Source organism: Salvelinus sp. IW2-2015, linkage group LG27 (genome assembly GCF_002910315.2).
Source record: "Salvelinus sp. IW2-2015 linkage group LG27, ASM291031v2, whole genome shotgun sequence".
In the NCBI taxonomy this organism is placed as follows: Eukaryota; Metazoa; Chordata; class Actinopteri; order Salmoniformes; family Salmonidae; genus Salvelinus; species Salvelinus sp. IW2-2015.
The window spans coordinates 19,237,181-19,256,078 of record NC_036867.1 but is presented as its reverse complement, the minus strand read 5'-3'; the positions used below and the strand labels follow the sequence as shown (position 1 = coordinate 19,256,078).

The window sequence follows — 18,898 nt, the reverse complement described above, 5'->3', positions numbered from 1 at the left end:
GATCTTACAAAGTGGATATTCATCAAATCCGTCATGATTTATGTATTATAACAGGCCCACAATGTGGTTACTTAAGTCGGATTTGGATATATTTGTCTGTTTTCGCTGCATAACATGTAGAAGTTGTCAGGTTTAGAAGAAGTGACTGCTAAATGCTAACTCCCGTTTGTATAAGCTGGTTATCATAGCTGGCATACAGAAATCGGTGGTCATAGTCAAAATAGTTTTTAACTGTAATGCAGTTGCTTAGTAACGATGACATGAACATGTGTTGGGGATGACATCCATACAAGCATTATACTTCACATTTTAAGCTCAACATAGTGTGAAATACATATATACTGTATACAATAGCCTAAATGTATGCTAATTATTCTGGGGGGCAATGAGGAGATTCGGGATCTTTCCCCCACGGCCCTTTGCCCACGCGTTTCCACCCATTGTTTTGGTCGAGTTCGATCGACCTCTTTTCCGCATCTATGGGAACCAGTTAATCATGTTATTTTAAATTCCAGCATTTTTGAGTCCCACAAAAAAATAGAACAAAGTGCCAATGCAAAGCCCTCACTCTGTCATTCAGAAACTTATTCCAGTGTCTGCCTGCTGAAAATCTTTGTGTGTGTGTGTGTGTGTGTGTGTGTGTATGTGTGTTTGTGTAGGCTAACTGCCCCTCCCCCTCTGAAGCATAGGCTACTGTAGCCTACTGACGTTACAAGTGTGATTCAAAAATTAGGGAGAGAGATTTTTTATTAGAGAAGAATGGATGAACTTTTTCAATGCTAGTTAAGGGAACTATAGTTATCACATTTCACATTGGGTTTATTAACTCCAAAATGTTAAGACGTGTTTTTATTTTAATTATGGTGCCGTTCTGCACACACAAGCTGGTTACCTATCTAGCTAGCTCTGGTCCAACGTTAAGCCAACTCTCGGAAGTTCAGACATTCAAAGTTCCTTCATAGATGCCACTACTCCATAGGTATAATTCTGTGGGCCTAATTCAGATAATGCATGTCAACGAGGAAGAGCTCGATTTTGTTTGTTTGGAAAGTTTGTTGTTTAAAAGTATATTGGAAAGTTCTTGGCTTCTTATGTTGGATTCCGTGACGCAGTTGGCATCAGTTTCTGGGACTGCTTGTATCTTTCCGGTTATCCTGCCGACCAAGGAAGGGTCTGAGGAGCTATTTGGCATCGCAGCTACTAGCTAACTGGACATCAAGCTAGCGAGGTGTTCTTGAACACAACCCGCGACGCAGTTAGCCATTGTGGCTGGGACCGCGGATTGTTCCGGGTTTGTGGCTGTCTAAATCCCTGCTGTTTGTTGTTTTCAATTTTCCCCGTGACCTGCCCTATCTGGAACTGCGAGGAGTAACAGCCTTTTATACGTTGTTAGCTACCATGACAAAGACCAAAGCTGGCGGGAGTACCGTTGAGGACAGTGCCAGTGGTGTCTCTCTATCACACGTGAAGGATCTTTAAAACAAACAAAAAAAGACCTATAAGCAGTTGTTACAACAACAGAAAATAGTTTCAAGTGTTTTGTTCAAATACTCGTGGATTCTACTAATAAAATAATGGACAACCTGACCAGAGAGGTCCAGGACCTGAAGAACAGTTTGCAGTTCTCCCAGGGTCAGCTCAACGAGTTTAAACAGGAGAACAGCAAGAGGACAGCAATCTGTAAGTCATTGAGAGAGGACATCAGTTCTGTGTGTGAATCCATGGTAACAATGACAGATAAATCAGACTATCTCTAGGGACAATCAAGACGAAACAACATGGTTGTGGACGGAATTGCAGAATCTCCACATGAGACCTGGATGGAATCTGAGGACAAAGTGAGGGAAATCATCTCAGAGAAATTGAAGATGGATCACAGGAAGATTGAGGTGGAGCGCACCCACAGGATTGGAAAACCCACCACCGGCCCAGGTGATAAGTTTCTAAGGTCCTAATTGTCCACCCTCCTTCCCAGAAGCCTGGAAGGGATGAGAGCCAAGCCTATGGGTTCATAGCCTCAACCCCGCAGCACACACACACACACACACACACACACACACACACACACACACACACACACACACACACACACACACACCAATTGATTAATGGACTGCTGAATGTATATTTACTTCTCTTGCTTTGTCTGCTCTTTTCAATATTATGTCTATCTCTGATAAGCTACCCAGGAAAGGGCTGAAAATAGCCCATAATAATATATGTAGCCTTAGAAATAAGGTTCATGAAATCAATAACTTGCTAACATCAGATAACATTCATATATTAGCCATTTATGAGACTCACTTAGATAATTCATTTGATGATACAGCAGTCGCAATACAAGGATATAACATTTATAGAAGAGACAGAAATGCTTATGCGGGAGGAGTAATGCTTAGAGAATATCTTATGTCAAGTGTTATTGAAGTGTTGTGGTTGCAGGTTCACTTGGCACATCTAAAGCCTTTTCTTTTGGGGCGTTGCTTTAGGCCACCAAGTGCTAACAGTCAGTATCTAAATAATATGTGTGAAATGCTTGATAGTGTATGTGATGTAAACAGAGAGGTCTACTTTCTTGGGGACCTGAATATTGACTGGTTTTCATCAAGCTGTCCGCTCAAGAGGAAGCTTCTTACTGTAACCAGTGACTGTAATCTGGTTCAGGTTATTAATCAACCTACCAGGGTGTTTACAAACACTAAAGGAACAAGATCATCCACATGTATCAATCACATTTTTACTAATGCTGTAGAACTTTGTTCTGAAGCTCTGTCCGTACCCATTGGATGCAGTGATCACAATAGAGTTGCTATATCCAGGAAAGCCAAAGTTCAAACAGCTGGGCCTAAAATAGTGTATAAGAGGTCATCCAAAAGATTTTGCTGTGACTCTTATGTGGATGATGTTAAAAATATTTGTTGGTCTGATGTGATTAATGAGGAGCATCCAGAAGCTGCACTTGATGAATTTAGGAAATTGCTTCTTTCAATTATTAATAAACATGCACCTGTTAAGAAACGGACTGTTAGAACTGTTGAGGCTCCGTGGATTGATGAGGAATTGAAAAACTGTATGGTTGAAAGAGATGGGGCAAAAGGAGTGGCTAATAAGTCTGGCTGTACATCTGCAAATTGAGAAATTATGTGACTAAACTCAACAAAAAGAAGAAGAACTTTATTATGAAGCCAAGATCAATGATATAAAGAATGATGGAAAAAAACTTTGGAGTACTTTAAATTAAATTGTGAGCAAATTCAACTCCATCTTTCATCGAATCAGATGGCTTATTCATCAGAAACCATTTGATGTTGCCAATTATTTTAATTATTATTTCATTGGCAAAGTGGGCAAACTTAGGCAGGAAATGCCCATGACATACAGTGAGCAATTATACACTGCTCAAAAAAATAAAGGGAACACTAAAATAACACATCCTAGATCTGAATGAATGAAATATTCTTATTAAATACTTTTTTCTTTACATAGTTGAATGTGCTGACAACAAAATCACACAAAAATTATCAATGGAAATCAAATTTATCAACCCATGGAGGTCTGGATTTGGAGTCACACTCAAAATTAAAGTGGAAAACCACACTACAGGCTGATCCAACTTTGATTTGTATATGTCCTTAAAACAAGTCAAAATGAGGCTCAGTAGTGTGTGTGGCCTCCACGTGCCTGTATGACCTCCCTACAACGCCTGGCATGCTCCTATGAGGTGGCGGATGGTCTCTCTGAGGCTATCTCCCTCCAGACCTGGACTAAAGCATCCGCCAACTCCTGGACAGTCTGTGGTGCAACGTGGCGTTGGTGGATGGAGCGAGACATGATGTCCCAGATGTGCTCAATTGGATTCAGGTCTGGGGAACGGGCGGGCCAGTCCATAGCATCAATGCCTTTCTCTTGCAGGAACTGCTGACACACTCCAGCCACATGAGTCTAGCATTGTCTTGCATTAGGAGAACCCAGGGCCAACCGCACCAGCATATGGTCTCACAAGGGTCTGAGGATCTCATCTCGGTACCTAATGCAGTCAGGCTACCTCTGGCGAGCACATGGAGGGCTGTGCGGCCCCCCAAAGAAATGCCACCCCCACCATGACTGACCACCGCCAAACCGGTCATGCTGGAGGATGTTGCAGGCAGCAGAACGTTCTCCACGGCGTCTCCAGACTCTGTCACGTCTGTCACATGTGCTCAGTGTGAACCTGCTTTCATCTGTGAAGAGCACAGGGCGCCAGTGGCAAATTTGCCAATCTTGGTGTTCTCTGGCGAATGCCAAACGTCCTGCACGGTGTTGGGCTGTAAGCACAACCCACCTGTGGACGTCGGGCCCTCATACCACCCTCATGGAGTCTGTTTCTGACCGTTTGAGCAGACACATGCACATTGTGGCCTGCTGGGGTCATTTGCAGGGCTCTGGCAGTGCTCTCCTGCTCCTCCTTGCACAAAGGCGGAGGTAGCGGTCCTGCTGCTGGGTTGTTTGCCCTCCTACGGCCTCCTCCATGTCTCCTGAATCTGCCGTGCTCCTGGTAGCGCCTCCATGCTCTGGACACTACGCTGACAGACACAGCAAACCTTCTTGCCACAGCTCGCATTGATGTGCCATCCTATGAGCTGCACTACCGAGCCATCGTGTTTGTAGACTCCGTCTCATGCTACCACTAGAGTGAACGCACCGCCAGCATTCAAAAGTGACCAAAACATCAGCCAGGAAGCATAGAAACTGAGAAGTGGTCTGTGGTCACCACCCTGCAGAACACTCCTTTATTGGGGGTGTCTTGCTAATTGCCTATAATTTCCACCTGTTTGTCTATTCCTTTGCCATAACAAGCATGTGAAATTTATTGTCAATCAGTGTTGCTTCCTAAGTGGACAGTTTGATTTCACAGAAGTGTGATTGACTTGGAGTTACATTGTGTTGTTTAAGTGTTTCCCTTTATTTTTTTGAGCAGTGTATATTAATGCATAAAAAAAAACAAATAATGAAAGAAAAGCAGTGCAAGTTTGAATTTTGTAAAGTTAGTGTGGGAGAGGTGGAAAAATGATTGTTAACGATCAATAATGACAAACCTTCTGGAATTGACAACTTAGATAGAAAGCTACTGAGGATGGTGGCTGACTCTATAGCCACTCCTATCTGTCATATTTTTAATCTTAGCCTAGAGGAAAGTCTTTGTCCTCAGGACTGGAGGGAAGCCAAAGTAATTCCGCTGCCCAAGAGTGGTAATGCAGCCTTTACTGGTTCTAACAGCAGACCTATAAGCTTGCTGCCAGCTCTTAGAAAAGTGTTGGTAAAAAATGTGTTTGACCAAATACAATGCTATTTCTCTGTAAACAAATTAACAACAGACTTTCAGCATGCTTATAGAGAAGGGCACTCAACATGTACTGCACTGACACAAATGACTGATGATTGATAAATTGATAATAAGAAGATTGTGGGAGATGCACTGTTAGATTTCAGTGCAGCCTTTGATGTTATTGACCATAACCTGTTGAAAAAACTTATGTGCTATGGCTTTTCAACCTCTGCCATAATGTGGATTCAGAGCTATCTATTTAATAGAACTCAAAGGGTTTTCTTTAATGGAAGCGTCTCTAATGTCAAACATGTAAAGTGTGGTGTACCGCAGGGCAGCTCTCTAGGCCCTCTACTCTTTTCTATTTTTATCAATGACCTGCCAATGGCATTAACAAAAGCATGTGTGCCGATAATTCAACCATATACGCATCAGCAACCACAGCTAATGAAGTCACTGAAACCCTTAACAAAGAGTTTCAGTCTGTTTTGGAATGGGTGGCCAGTAATAAACTGGTCCTGAACATCTCTAAAACTAAGAGCATTGTATTTGGTACAAATCATTCCTTAAGTGCTAGACCTCAGCTGAATCTGGTAATGAATGGTGTGGCTGTTGAACAAGTTCAGGAGACTAAATTACTTGGCGTTACCTTAGATTGTAAACTGTCATGGTCAAAACCATGTCATGGTCAAAACCTCTCTCATCATCACTCAATGCCTAGGTTTGCCTCCACTGTACTCACATCCTACCATACCCTTGTTTGTACATTATGCCTTGAATCTATTCTTCTGCTCTCAGAAATCTGCTCATTTTACTCTCTGTTTCGAACGCACTAGCCGACCAGTTCGTATAGCCTTAAGCCTTACCCTTATACTACTCTTCCTTTGTTCCCCAGGCGCTTTCATTTGTTGACTTCTGTAACCGTAAAAGCCTTGGTTTCATGAATGTTAACATTAGAAGCCTCCCTAACATTGTTTTATTCACTGCTTTAGCACACTCCACCAACCCGGATGTCCTAGCCATGTCTGAATCCTGGCTTAGGAAGGCCACCAAAAATCCAGAAATGTCCATCCCTAACTATAACATTTTCCAACAAGATAGAACTGCCAAAGGGGGCGAAGTTGCAATCTACTGCAGAGATAGCCTGCAGAGTTCTCTCATACTATCCAGGTCTGTACCCAAACAATTTGAGCGTCTTCTTTTAAAAATCCACCTTTCCAGAAACAAGTCTCTCACCGTTGCCGCTTGTTATAGACACCCTTCAGCCCCCAGCTGTACCCTGGACACCATATGTGAATTGATCGCCCCCATCTATCTTCAGAGTTCATACTGTTAGGTGACCTAGGACAATGGGACATGGTTAACACCCTGGCCGTCCTACAATCTAAGCTAGATGCCCTCAATCTCACACAAATTATCAAGGAACCTACCAGGTACAACCATGAATCCGTAACCATGGGCACCCTTTTAGATATCATCCTAACCAACTTGCCCTCTAAATACACCTCTGCTGTCTTTAACCAGGATCTCAGCGATCACTGCCTCATTGCCTGCGTGTGTAATGGGTCCGCGGTCAAACGACCACCCCTCATCACTGTCAAACGCTCCCTAAAACACTTCAGCGAGCAGGCCTTTCTAATCGACCTGGCCCGGGTATCCTGGAAGGATATTGAACTCATCCCGTCAGTAGAGAATGCCTGGTTGCTCTTTAAAAGTGCTTTCCTCACCATCTTAAATAAGCATGCCCCATTGAAAAAATGTAGAACTAAAAATAGATATAGACCTTGGTTCACCCCAGACTTGATTGCCCTTGACCAGCACAAAAACATCCTGTGGTGTTCTGCTTTAGCATCGAATAGCCCCCACGATATGCAACTTTTCAGGGAAGTCAGGAACCAATATACTCAGTCAGTTAGGAAAGCTAAGGCTAGCTTTTTCAAACAGAAATGTGCATCCTGTAGCACTTATTCCAAAATGTTTTGGGAAAGTCCATGGAGAATGGAGAATAATGGAGAATATGTTTTGGGAAAGTCCATGGACAATAAGAGCACCTCCTCCCAGCTGCCCACTGCACTGAGGATAGGAAACACTGTCACCATCAATAAATCTATGATAATCGATAGTTTCAATAAGCATTTTTCTATGGCTTGCCATGCTTTCCACCTGGCTACCCCTACCCCGGCCAACATCTCAGCACCCCCTGCAGCAACTTGCCCAAGCCCCCCCCCCCCCCCCCCCCCCCCCCCCCCGCTTCTCCTTCACCCAAATCCAGAAAACTGATGTTCTGAAAGAACTGCTAAATCTATCCCTACAAATCGGCTGGGCTAGACAATCTGGACCCTCTATTTCTAAAGTTACCCACCAAAATTGTTGCAACCCCTATTACTAGCCTATTCAACCTCTCTTTCGTATCGTCTGAGATCCCCAAAGATTGGAAAGCTGCCGCGGTCATCCCCCTCTTCAWASGGGGAGACACTCTRGACCCAAACTGTTATAGRCCTATATCCATCCTGCCCTGCCTTTCTAAAATCTTCGAAAGCCAAGTTAACAAACAGATCACCGACCATTTCGAATCCCACCGTACCTTCTCCACTATGCAATCTGGTTTCCGAGCTGGTCATGGGTGCACCTCAGCCATACTCAAGGTCCTAAATGATATCAGAACCGCCATCGATAAAATACAGTACTGTGCAGCCGTCTTCATCGACTCTGTCAATCACCACATTCTTATCGGCAGACTCAATAGCCTTGGCTTCTCAAATGACTGCCTCGCCTGGTTCACCAACTACTTCTCAGATAGAGTTCAGTGTGTCAAATTGGAGGGCCTGTTGTCTGGACCTCTGGCAGTCTCTATGGGGGTACCACAGGGTTCAATTCTCGGGCCGACTCTTTAATCTGTATATATCAATGATGTCGCTCTTGCTGCTGGTGATTCTCTGATCCACCTCTACGCAGAAGACACCATTCTGTATACACCTGGCCCTTCTTTGGACACGGTGCTAACAAACCTCCAAACGAGCTTCAACGCCATACAACACTCCTTCTGTGGCCTCCGACTGCTTTTAAATGCTAGTAAAACTAAGTTCATGCTCTTCAACCGATTGCTGCCCTAACCTTCCCGCCCTACTAGCATCACTACTCTGGACGGTTCTGACTATATGGACAACTACAAATACCTAGGTGTCTGGTTAGACTGTAAACTCTCCCTCCAGACTCACATTAAGCATCTCCAATCAAAAATGAAATCTAGAATCGGCTTCCTATTTCACAACAACGCCTCCTTCACTCATACTGCCAAACATACCCTCGTAAAACTGACTATCTTACCGATCCTTGACTTCGGCGATGTCATTTACAAAATAGCCTCCAACACTCTACTCAGGAAACTGGATGTAGTCTATCACAGTGCCATCCGTTTTGTCACCAAAGCCCCATATACTACCCACCATTGCGACCTGTATGCTCTCGTTGGCTGGCCCTCACTACATATTCATCGCCAAACCCACTGGCTCCAGGTCATCTATAAGTCTTTGCTAGGTAAAGTCCCGCCTTGTCTCAGCTCACTGGTCACCATAGCAACACCCACCCGTAGCACGCACTTCAGCAGGTATATTTCACTGGTCATCCCCAACGCCAACACTTACTTTGGCCGCCTTGCCTTCCAGTTCTCTGCTGCCAATGACAAACGAATTGCAAAAATCTCTGAAGCTGGAGTCTTATATCTCCCTCTCTAATTTTAAGCATCAGCTGACAGAGCAGCTTACCTGTACACAGCCAATCTGTAAATAGCACACCCAACTACCTCATACCCATATTATTACTTACCTTCTTGCTCTTTTGCACCCCAGTATCTCTACTTGCACATTATCATCTGCACATCTATCACTCCAGTGTTAATGCTAAATTGTAATTATTTTGCCTCTAGGGCCTATTTATTGCCTTACCTCCCTACTCTTCTACATTTGCACACACTGTACATACGTTTTTCTATTGTGTTATTGACTGTATGTTTGTTTATGTGTAACTCTGTGTTGTTGTTTTTGTCGCACTGCTTTGCTTTATCTTGGCCAGGTCGCAGTTGTAAATGAGAACTTGTTCTCAACTGGCCTACCTGGTTAAATAAAGGTGAAATAAAAATGTAAACATTTAAAAACATATAGATTCAATGGTTGCAAGGATGGGGAGAGGTGAAGCCGTAATAAGGAGATGTTCTGCTTTTTTGACACCACACTCCAAAAAGCAAGTTCTGCAGGCCCCAGTTTTGTCTAATCTTGATTATTGTCCAGTCGTGTTGTCCAGTGCTGCAAGGAAAGACCTCGTTAAGCTGTAGCTGGCCCAGAACAGAGCGGTATGTTTTGCTCTTAATTGTAATCAGAGGGCTGAAATAAATATTATGCATGCCAGTCTCTCTTGGCTAAGAGTTGAGGAGAGACTGACTGCATCACTTCTTCTTTTTAGGAGAAACATCAATGTGTTGAAAATCCCAACTTGTTTGCATAGTCAATTTACACACAGCTCTGACACACACACTTATCCCACCAGACATGCCACCAGGGGTCTTTTCATAGTCCCCAAATCCAGAACAAATTCAAGAAAACGTACAATATTATATAGAGCCCTTATTGCATGGAACTTCCTTCCATCTCATATTGCTAAAATAAACAGTAAAACTGGTTTCAAAAAACAGATAAAGCAACACCTCGCAGCACAGCGCCTCTCCCCTATTTGACCTAGATAGTTTGTGTGTATGCATTGATATGTAGGCTACGTGTGCATTTTTAAAAATGTATGTACTGTAGTTCTGTCCTTGAGCTGTTCTTGTCTAATGATGTTCTGTATTATGTCATTCTGTATTAGGTTTCATGTTTTGTGTGGACCCCAGGTAGAGTAGCTGCTGCTTTTACAACAGGTAATGGGGATCCTAATAAAATACCAAATATCAAATAACAAGAAGCCCAGCACTCTCTCGCTCTCCCCCCACCTGCAAAATTTCAGCCGCATCTCTTGCCCTACACTTGTCTGTCCAATGCATTTAAACAACTATAGCTTGCCCGCTCCATAGCAAGCTGCTCCATAGCAAGCTGCTATTTGCACAATGATTGAAGTAATTTAATGTTGAGCTAAATGTAAAAAATAAAATCAATTATTTTGATAAAATCGTTACTTTTTTGCTTCGACCCGGTTCAGAACTTTATTTTGCTGATCGAAACAGTGGAACGGGATGAACAAAAATGATGGTTCTGTTAAGAACAATTGGAAAATAATTTCAGTTCCAACCCCAGTATATGAAATGATCAGATAATTCTTATGGACAGAGAGGCAGATCCACTCTAGGATCTACTACCGCTGCAGTGCCAAGTCACTCTTATCATTACAGCCTCCAGTAACCTTTCATGTGAAGCGGCGGGCGGCCGTTCCTAAATAGCTCAATCCACAGCATCGTGTCGCCAGAGGGGGAATGTGTTTGATTTAATATGCCTTCACCTAAAGCCTTTCATGCCACTGGCTCCTCGCCAGCCTGGTAAGAGAGACCAACGAACAAACACAATTGACAATACAGTCCTTTTGAGTTTTCATTTTGTACATTTGCATTAGTAGTATATTCCTAAAGGATGTGTTATTAACAGTGGGGAGGGAGGAGGGTATGGGTTGGTGTTGGTGCACTACCTGAGAAATATTAGAAGTGGGTATTGTCTCAGGGTGAAAGTACAAAGAGTGTCCTTCATGTCCATTTGCTTAACAGGTGATTTCAAATAAACGGCGACGTTTGGTTAAAGTCGTGGCAATCGTTCTTTCGGAGCAGAGCACACATATTTGAGGAGCTGCGATAACGATTTTATACTACATTTTATACTGGAACAACCTGTGCCCTCATTAGATAATTGTCTTGTTTACAGAGTGTTTATGCATTCACACTAGATCCCCCACACCCGCTATTCTATTTAAGACTGTAAGAATCCATATAAATACTAGATGAGACTATTGAGTTCCGTATTTATTTTATGCGCTGGAAGCCTCTTCATTAAGAAGTCATTTGAAACGTTCCCACATCATCATCCCCTGGATCTAATCTTCGTTCGAGGCCGTCATGATTCCCCTGTTGTTTCACTGCTGCCATTTGGGTATGTAGTCTTTACACAGCGCTAGATTGACAAACTGACCCAACAGAAAAGACCTGGGAAAGAAAGGGCCCCTTATGACAATGTTTCTATTTGTGTTTCTTTTTTTGAATGAGTTGAAGAGGAACAGAGAGAACAAAAAGCCCCTGGGAGTACAAATTGAATTGTGACGTGATAAGTGTACGTGGGTGGCAATTAAATCCGATTTTAAAGGGATAACATGTTTTTTAAATAGATTTAGTAGAGAGTTTTGAAATGAATGTTTTTTGGAACTGGAGTTTTAAAATAATCATAGGTTTATTAAACATGGTACATTCTTCCTACCTCTTCTGGAACTGGTTCAGACCTGGGACACACCAGGTGTGTCTAACCAGGTATATTTATTCATCAATGCATTACCAGGGACAAAAATCTATCAATCAAATATCTTTTTGTATCCCTTTTTTACAGTAACCTTGCCTAGACTCCAAAGACCAAGCAGAAGCTAAGTATCCAGAAAAACTCTTTGGAAGGAAGAAATCTAGAGAGGAACCCATGCTCAGAGGTGAGGCCTATCCTCAGCGGTACTCCTAACCTCCAGACTACTTCTTAAGTCTGACAGAGATGTGTACCTTTAAGAGACAACTTTGCACACTTGCCATTTTGAGAATTGGCCGTTAGTGCATGACCATACCTCAAACATACCGATGGGAAGTAAGGAACTTGACCTTCTCAAAAAATACAAAACCAAGCTAGAGCATGGAGCCACGGCACCAAGATATTTGGGAAAGTTGAAGAGAAACATAAGGTATTTTTCACCCACTGAAAGAGTAGGAAATTAAAGACAGTACTTAGGAGTCCAGCTTCTCGTTTCCCAGAGCCTTCGTAGCGTTAAGATCATCATTAGAACCATCTTACATTCTGTCCACACTGCTCGTGTTGCAAAATAAATGTACACATACTGTACATGTTATTCAATCATTGCACCCACACTGCTCGAGCACGTCAACGAGTGTCTGTATAGTCGGGTGCTAAAATAGAACTTGGTTCTATTTGTGACGCTTGACGCGCTGCAAGTTCCGCCTCTCCCATCTCCTCATTGGTTTTTAGGAGCATAAACCCACGTGGGTGATTGATAGATGAACTAAGGTCCACACTCCAGTCCAGTTGGTAGTGGTAATGCACCTTAAAGTTGATTGCCAACCGCAATATAAAGTCCAAAGAAGAAGTCTGAAGGAGGAGAGATTACTAGAAACAAACTCGGTTTAACCTTTTATCTGTGGATTAATTGTCGGAGCAGAGGACCTTGTGCATTTCAGGTAAAATAACAAACCAATGTTTATATCCCAGGACAAATTAGCCAGCAACAGCAAGCTAGCAAGCTAAATTGCCATACATTTAGTAAATTGCCGCAAATTAATTGAGTTGGTTCAGAGTTTGTTTTGGTATTTCAAAATGCGTGTCCTGATCGCGTCTGGTATGGGTGGACAAAATCAACATGCCCGCAATGGTGCACGTGGACGTTCTGGTCAGCATGTTACGATTAATTTTTAATAGCCAAGCTGTTTCACAAAACCATCCTTACTACAGTTGCACTTGAAAATGCGTATTTACTGACTGCCTCGCCTCGATCATACCTACAGTATATTTGCGCAAAATGGTATGCAGCATCATCTGGATATGTGTGCAACAGAAGTTCAACGTTCGCCTCCTGAGTGGCGCAGTGGTCTAAGGCACTGCATCGCATCGCAGTGCCAACTGTGCCACTAGAGATCCTGGTTTGAGACTAGGCTCTGTCGCCGACTGGGAGACCCATGGGGCGGGGCACAATTGGCCCAGCGTTGTCCTGGTTTGGGGAGGGTTGCAATGCAGTGCCTTAGACTCCTGCGCCACTCGGGAGTCGAATGTTGAACTCTTCTCACTGCCGGCCAAATCCAACGTATGCATGACACAGAACACATTGCAACTGCCTCTGTAATGCAAGGCAAAAGCAGTGTTCCATGGAAATGAATGTACTTCTGGTGTGATTGAGGCCTCAGAACACTAGTAGAACAGATAAGTTCCAGTGTTCCATGGAAATGAATGTACTTCTGGTGTGATTGAGGCCTCAGAACACTAGTAGAACAGATAAGTTACACTTCTGCATCACTTTATACACAGAAGATCTCTGCTAAACACAGAATCAAGAGGTTTATCTGTCTCTCATTGACCTCCGATAACTTCAGAACAAAGGTGACTGCTAATACAAAGTTGCCAATGTCTTTGCAATTGTTACAAACAAGCAAAAAAATTGAACGATACTTGAAATGAAACCAAGTTGACTGCAAAAGATAAATACATTAAAGGCTACATAGGCCTATATACAGTGCCTTGCAAAAGTATTCATCCCCCTTTGGCGGTTTTCCTATTTTGTTGCATTACAACCTGTAATTTAAATAGATTTTAATGGACATACACAAAATAGTCCAAATTGGTGAAGTGAAATGAAAAAAATAACTTGTTTAAAAATGAATTTATTTTAAACAGAAAGGTGGTGCGTGCATATGTATTCACCCCCTTTGCTATGAATCCCTAAATAAGATCTGGTGCAACCAATTACCTTCAGAAGTCACATAATTAGTTAGATAAAGTCCACCTGTGTGCAATCTAAGTGTCACATGATCTCAGTATATATACACCTGTTCTAAAAGGCCCCAGAGTCTGCAACACCACTAAGCAAGGGGCACCACCAAGCAAGCAGCACCATGAAGACCAAGGAGCTCTCCAAACAGGTCAGGGACAAAGTTGTGGAGAAGTACAGATCAGGGTTGGGTTATAAAAAAATATGCAAAACTTTTAACATCCCACGGAGCACCATTAAATCCATTATTAAAAAATGGAAAGAATATGGTACCACAACAAACATGCTAAGAGAGGGCCGCCCACCAAAACTCACGGACCAGGCAAGGAGGGCATTAATCAGAGAGGCAAAGATAACCCTGAAGGAGTTGCAAAGCTCCACAGCGGAGATTGGAGTATCTGTCAATAGGACCACTTTAAGCCGTACACTCCACAGAGCTGGGCTTTACGGAAGAGTGGCCAGAAAAAAGACATTGCTTAAAGAAACAAATACTCAAACATGTTTGGTGTTCGCCAAAAGGCATGTGGGAGACTCCCCAAACATATGGAAGAAGGTACTCTGGTCAGATGAGACGATAATTGAGCTTTTTGGCCATCAAGGAAAACCCTATGTCTGGCGCAAACCCAACACCTCTCATCACCCCAAGAACACCATCCCCACAATGAAGCATGGTGGTGGTAGAATCATGCTGTGGGGATGTTTTTCATCGGCAGGGACTGGGAAACTGGTCAGAATTGAAGCAATGATGGATGGCGCTAAATACAGGGAAATTCTTGAGGGAAACCTGTTAGTCTTCCAAAGATTTGAGACTGGGACGGAGGTTCACCTTCCAGCAGGACAATGACCCTAAGAATACTGCTAAAGCAACGCTCGAGTGGTTTTAAGGGGAAACATTTAAATGTCTTGGAATGGCCTAGTCAAAGCCCAGACCTCAATCCAATTGAGAATCTGTGGTATGACTTAAAGATTACTGTACACCAGCGGAACCCATCCGGCTTGAAGGAGCTGGAGCAGTTTTGCCTTGAAGAATGGGCAAAAATCCCAGTGGCTAGATGTGCCAAGCTCATAGAGACATACCCCAAGAGACTTGCAGCTGTAATTGCTGCAAAAGGTGGCTCTACAAAGTATTGACTTTGGGGGGGGGGGGGTGAATGGTAATGCACGCTCAAGTTTTCATTTTTTTGTCTTCTTTCTTGTTTGTTTCACAAGAGAAAATATTTTGCATTTTCAAAGTGGTAGGTATGTTGTATAAATCAAATGATACAAATCCCCCAAAAAATCCATGTTAATGTTCGGGAAACCCAAATTACAGCGTGCCTTGTAAAGGCACGGGGACGAAGACAAACCAAACACGTATACAAAACACAGGGTAGAACCCCATACAAAAGAGCGAGGAGTACCTCGAATAAATGCACAATTGCACAATGATGATCACACGGGATGAGACCCATAATCATCTGTACAATATACGTGGCACGAAAGCCAAAACAACATAGCATAGGTACTCACAATGGAAATATGGGCCAGATGTTTGTAATGAGAGTTCCGGAGGGATCCGTGACAGGAGGACGCATGGCTCGACCTTCGTCTCTCCCGAGCCCGTTGGAGATACAGCGATGAGACAAGATCGTAATCACGAAATTGGGGAGAAAAGTGGGTAAAATGTACCGCTTTACTTTACATTTTGTTACGTTAAAGCCTTATTCTAAAATCGATTTAAATTGTTTTTTTTCCCTCATTAATCTACACACAATACCCAATAATGACAAAGCCAAAAACATTTTTTTTTTTTTTTTTAGCAAATGTATTAAAACATAAAAATAATAATATCACATTTACATAAGTATTCAGACCCTTTACTCAGTACTTTGTTGAAGCACCTTTAGCTGCGATTACAGCCTCTAGTCTTCCTGGGTATGACTCTACAAGCTTGGCACACCTGTATTTGGGGAGTTTCACCCATTATTTTCTGCAGATCCTCTCAAGCTCTGTCAGGTTTGATGGGGAGCATCGTGGCACAGCTATTTTCAGGTCTCTCCAGAGATGTTCGATTGGGTTCAAGTCCGAGCTCTGGCTGGGCCAATCAAGGAAATTCAGAGAGAAGGACCCTGAGGAAATTTTATGAGAAGGACCCTGAGACATTCTTTTCGTCCTGAAGCCACTCCTGTGTTGTCTTGGCTGTGTGCTTAGGGTCGTAGTTCTGTTGGAAGGTAAACCTTCACCCCAGTCTGAAGACCTGAGTGCTCTGGAGCAGGTTTTCATCAAGGATCTCTCTGTACTTCGCTCAGTTCATCTTTCCCTTGATCTTGACTCGTCTCCCAGTCCCTGCCGCTGAAAAACATCCCCACAGCATGATGCTGCCACCACCATGCTTCACTGTAGGGATGGTGCCTGGTATCCTCCAGACGTGACAGTCGGCATTCAGGCCAAAGAGTTCAATCTTGGTTTCATCAGACCGGAGAATTGAGGTGCTTTTGGCAAACTCCAAGTGGGCTGACATGTGACTTTTACTGAGGAGTGGTTTCCGTCTGACCACTCTACCATAAAGGCCTGATTGGTGGAGTGGCGCAGAGATGATTGTCCTTCTGGAAGGTTCTCCTATCTCCACAGAGGAACTCTGGAGCTCTGTCAGTGACCATCGGGTTCTTGGTCACCTCCCTGACCAAGGCCCTTCTCCCCCGATTGCTAATTTTTCGGCCCCTCGTGGCTTGGTTTTTGCTCTAACATGCACTGTCAACTGTGGGACCTTATATAGACAGGTGTGTGCCTTTCCAAATCAGGTCCAATCAATTGAATTTACCACAGGTGGACTCCAATCAAGTTGTGGAAACATCTCAAGGATGATCAATGGAAACAGAATACACCTGAGCTCAATTTCGAGTCTCATATCAAAGGGTCTGAATACTTATGTAAATAAGGTATTTCCGTTTTTTTTATACATTTGCAAAATGTTTAAAAAAAACTGTTTTCACTTTGTCATTATAGGGTATTGTAGTTAAAATGATGAATAAATTGTTTTATTTAATCCATTTGAGAATACGGCTGTAACGTAACAAAATGTGGAAAAGTCCAAAGGGTCTGAATACTTTCCAAATGCACTATATACATATAATTTTGTGTGGGCAGTCCATGCATCCATAGCGCTGTCTATGATTTTAAAAGTGGCTTCTCCAGCCCAACCCCTCAGCTGTTTACCGAAACACTGACAAGGTGTTCTACAGTGTTGTTTAACTGCAGATTTCCCCTTTAACCTCCTTCTGAAGCACATACACGTGCACACACAGTGTCTGCCATTACATCTTTGAAGATTGCACTTCAACAGAGCATGTGGTATTTATCTTAAACATTAAAGGGTTTTATGTTTTCCAGCACACTGAGAAGCCCAAAGCTTTACACGTAGGTAAGTGAGGAGCAGCAGGATGCTCTCCTGTCTTGTCTTAACATCGACATGTTGCGAAGACATGTTGCTTCTTGTCTCAAACCTGTGTTGTGAAGCCCAATAGTTCAAGAGGTATAAAAGAAAGAATCAATGGCACAATTAAGTCGACCTTTTTAAAGACATTAAACATAATAAATTACCTAGTGCAGGGGGGAACAACATCAGGGGCCTGTTTGGTGTCACACTTTTGCCCTAGCCCCAGCTATTGCACATGATTCAATTAATCAATTGTAATCATCGTCTTGTCTTCAGGTGTGTTGGCTAGCATTCGTGCAGAGTTAAGAAACCAAAAAGGCCCCCGAGAAAATAGCCATCCCTAGCCACATGACTCAGATCTTTATGCGTAAGATACTCAAAAGCTTTAATTATGCTCCAAAAGACAGTAAATAGTCCTGCTTGTCAACGAAAGTCTGTGGCAGGTATCCTGTGGACAGTCATGTTTATAGACATTTCAATAGACTTTTAATTACCGCTATTTTCCAGGTAGAAACTTTGAAATTATTTAAATCCACAGTAATTACACAATTTGTTTGAGCTTTCTTGACACAAGCATCACTGTTTGGTATCGCATAGTTACAATTAAATTATTTGAGGTAAGTACCAGAAAGTATCCGTTGTTCCCATATAGTTTCTTAGTTACCATGTAAATACCAGGTACATTATAGTACAGTACAGTACCAGCTTCAACCGGGATTTTAAATGAAGTATTTTTACTGGTGTGATGACCCTCCCACTCTGTCTGACATTCTTTCTCTTTGCTCTTGTTTTCCTTATTAGGATGTCAGTGGGCGGAGCCGGGAGGGTCGTCAGCGAAATGGGACACACCTGGGCCTGGGTGTGTCCCGGGATAAATACACCTCTTCCCCATTCATCGTGAAGACTCTCTCCATGCAGATATGCTGTTTGATTTTGGCTGTGGCAGCTTTGTGGCCGGCCGGCTTGCTTTGGTGTCTTTCAACACTCCTCATTATCACATCTATACACGCAACCACTCACTTACACTACTGACTACACACACCATTGTTTATTTGTATATGTGTTACCTCAGTTAATAAATATATTTTTGTTATTCCTAATCTCCACGTTGTCTCCCTTTTTGTTACGGGCTTCGAGCCGGTACGTGACAAGTGGGGGCTTGTCTGGGATCTGAAAGGTATGATTCTCGCTTTGTGGTGCGAGTCATCCGGGATCATAAGGTTGGTTCCTAGACATTTTTGTGTATAGTATTTTGTTGCATTATGATGGGTTAATGCTTATTGGAATGTGCTTTGGTTGGTATTCACGGTGTTTGGTATAGTGCCTTAGATACTTATCAGTGATTTTGGTTGTCCGGTGACATCATTAAACAAGTATGTTGTCTGGTAGAGTATGCCAGTGGGCCTAATACTAGTGTTGTTGGGCTTACTGGTTTGTGTATTGTGTTTGGGAGAAAATGT

The 18,898-nt window shown here is 42.8% G+C and overlaps 1 protein-coding gene across 1 annotated transcript in view; it reads left to right on the top strand.

Annotated features, from left to right (window-relative positions):
* The window catches only part of fars2 (phenylalanyl-tRNA synthetase 2, mitochondrial), a 148,012-nt gene extending 129,547 nt beyond the window's left edge, over positions 1-18,465 (top strand). Inside the window, 2 exon segments of the mRNA XM_070435523.1 lie at positions 11,875-11,968; positions 18,240-18,465. The gene's annotated coding sequence lies outside the window, so the exon portion shown is untranslated.
* Positions 18,466-18,898: the final 433 nt, after the last annotated feature.